The sequence below is a fragment of the Rosa rugosa genome, chromosome 2 (genome assembly GCF_958449725.1).
Source record: "Rosa rugosa chromosome 2, drRosRugo1.1, whole genome shotgun sequence".
In the NCBI taxonomy this organism is placed as follows: Eukaryota; Viridiplantae; Streptophyta; class Magnoliopsida; order Rosales; family Rosaceae; genus Rosa; species Rosa rugosa.
Window position 1 is genome coordinate 46,272,689 of NC_084821.1, and position 3,275 is coordinate 46,275,963.

The following is a 3,275-nucleotide window of genomic DNA, read 5'->3' on the forward strand; positions in this document are numbered from 1 at the left end:
GACCTAAACTTCTCTCATTCTCAGCCGCTGTGCCTCCATTCTCTCCATCACTCGAAACTTTTCTCACATCGCTCCTCATTCACGACTCACAGTCTCACATCGATCTTTTGATCCTCTCCCTTCAACTCACTTTCTTCGTGTTCCTCTTGATAGAAGGGCATTCTTGCAGCCTTGCAAACACATATATGAGAGTATGTATCTAAGGTGATTATGAATCTGGGCTTTGTTTGTTCATAAATTCCATCACATCGACTCACTTTCTTCCTCTTCCTCTGCAGATTACTCGTTGCTTGAGGATTTGACAGCTCAAGAAGGTATTGATCCTTTTAGTTTTGTACTCCTTGATGTCTACTCTGGTTTTAGTTTTGCGATTAATTGGTTTGTTTGTTTGAATAGGTACTGAAGCTGCACCAAGGAAGAAGGGAGCTGCAGGTTCCGCTTAAGTCTGTGAGCTATTCTACTAAAGTTCCTTAGTAATTTACTAGCTGTGAGGCTCAGACTAACAGCTTTGATAAAATAAATAAATAAAAAAACATGTAATTCATTTAAACAGCTTTGATATTTACCACCATGCTCTCCTGGACAATTTCTCTACTGCCCGAGACTGGCTGCTAATGAGTCACCTGCAATGGCTTTGTTATTTGGCTTTAGTCAAATTTGAATTTGACATATGACATGGCAAATTTGATATAGCAACATTTTGACTATTTTTAGCTTCAATGGAGATGTCAAATTTGAATATTACTTTAATATATAAAATTTTATTTATGTTGTTTTTCCTTTTTTTTAATTTTTTTTTTTATCTTGTAATCAAAGATCATACAATGAATGGTTCCATTTAAGAGATGCAATTGAGATTATGAGAATATATCAAGATGGGAATACATAGCAGGAAACAGAAACAGAAACAGCCAAAAAACTAGCAGAGAAAGCAATAAAAAGCATGCTTTGACTCACATCAACTTTCCTTTCCATTTTGCTAACAGAGAAAGCAATACAAACATGCTTTAACTTATTTGCATTTATTAACGCATATGCATTTATCAAAACTCGGTTCACATTCTAAACAACTCAATTTCTCACAACAAGCTATTGGAAATAAAAGCAACTCAGTTTCACACCTAATTGGACTGTTAAAACAACCAAACAGCTACTCACAACAAATGAAGGAACCAAACAGCTGCTCACAAACCCCGGCGTCTTCTTCTTCCCTTCTCTTGTAGAGCAGTAATCTGTAGATTCATCAATTCTTCGTCTGATGATGAATTGGCAAGATCCCAAAATTCCTCATTTGCAGCATTTGAAGATGAATCTGAAAATTTTTGATCCATGTTCCTAATATTCAAGAAGAAAAAAGATACTTGAAGAGAGGAAGCTTGAAGTTTTGGGTGAGAGGAGAGGAAGCTTGAAGTTCTGGGTGAGAGGAGAGGAAGAAAGACGTGAAAGGGAAAGAGATCGAGAGAGAGAGAGTGAAGAAGCTGTCAAATTTGACAGAGGAGAGTCTTATGTCAAATACACGTGTAAAAGGCAAATGAGTTGGAGAATAGTTTGGTTGGTCAAAACATTTAGTCCATCTGGCAAAAGACCCATCTGTTGGAGATGGTCTAATGAGTCAGTCACCTGCAAGGCAGTATTCATCCAAAATTGAGAGGTTCTTGCGTGGGGCAGCCACACTGCCACGTGGTGCGGCTGACCAATCAGTGCCCAAGCAGGGGGGTATTTTGGGTATTTCACATTTAAAAACCAGGGACAATTCCGAAACAAAGACAAAAAATTCTGAGACTTGATTGGGCAGCCGCACCGTACACGTGGTGCGGGTAGCCACACCTAAGAATTAGTCTCCAAAATCCCTTTCAATAGGGCTATGGCACAGCTTGGTCTGTGTGCATTTCGGAATGGATTGGTTGATCATCTTTTTCCAATAAAGTTCAGCCTAAATCAAGGAAAGTGATTTTCGCTCTCATTTCCTTTCTCCTTCTCCGAGTAGTCCACAGTTCACACACATTACTTTCTTTTTCTCTCTTCAATTTCTTGACACACTTTACTGTATATATCTCTTGCACTAATCAAATTTTATGCTTCTCTCTGGTTTTGAACATTTGATGACCAAATTAAGTAAGTATCATCTTGTCCAGAACTAATTGATCTAATGCCATTAATTTTCTCTCTCTTTTTTCTTTCTTTATTACATATTAATCTTCTCTTGGTATGTAATAAAGAAAAGTAAATATCACATTCAAACTTCAACCAAAAGAAAAAAGGGTAAAAAAGAAAAACATTGCAATGTTGTTTTCATAAAAGATTATTATGATTATTATTAGCAATTTGCATAGTGTCCTCTAATTTGTGTCACATATTCATCGACGACCAAAGATTATATTGTAGAAAATTAAAAAATATATTTAAATAAAGATGCACCGAAAAGACTCGTTTGTTTCAAGATTTAAGGCTCAAAATTGGAATTTGGGAGCATGCTACATTTTCCACTTTCGATAATTACAGGAATGAAAATTGATTTTTAGTGCAAGGAAAATAGGGAGTCCACTCCTCGTCGTCTCATGAAAATAGCAAATGAAGTTTATTTAAAAACCACTCCGCGAACCAAGTCAAGTTGCGAACTGTATGCATGTGCGGTCTTGTCATAATTAAAGTATTTACCAACGCGTTGATCGAGGGGGGTTTAAAGATATGAACACTCTTTCTTGCACATGAATAGTACGTAGTCCATGGTCGGCCACGTCCAAGTCTTCAGAAGACTTGAAAAGAAATTGTCCAAGTCCTCAAAGGAGAATAAGCATGGGCAATAATTGGAAAGCAATGGCTCTACTCCTACTTGCTTAAGCACCGATATTTGGTCTGCGATCCAAAACGGCTTGGCTATCTAACTCTCCTCAAAATGGTTGTCAATCACTCCGGTGACATGACATCAATCCGGTCAGGAAAACTTCGATTTCTTCTTGCACCAAGACTGTATCTCTTGATCTTTCTCTTCTGTCCTTCTGCAACTCCATTAAGCTTTAATTTCCCGAGCTTTAAGCAAGAAGATATTGTCAATATAACTCGAGAAGGAAGCGCTTATATTGACAACGAATTTTGTTGGAGAGGAAAGATCTCACATTGGAAAAGTGACAAATAAAATATAACTTATAAGTGAGTGGATCTCACCCAATTGTACTGAGGCATTTTGTGATTAAAACTCAACACCTAATGGATGGTTAAATTGGGACAGTATCAGTACAATGGTGGGTCACGAGTGACGCTTGTCACTGTTTAAC

General features: G+C 37.4%; 1 long non-coding RNA gene across 1 annotated transcript; it reads left to right on the plus strand.

The window, feature by feature from the left end:
• On the plus strand, nucleotides 1-831 carry LOC133734651 (uncharacterized). The gene is made up of 3 exons (XR_009858473.1): nucleotides 1-191; nucleotides 279-314; nucleotides 397-831. It is a non-coding gene; the product is annotated as an uncharacterized LOC133734651 (long non-coding RNA).
• Nucleotides 832-3,275: the final 2,444 nt, after the last annotated feature.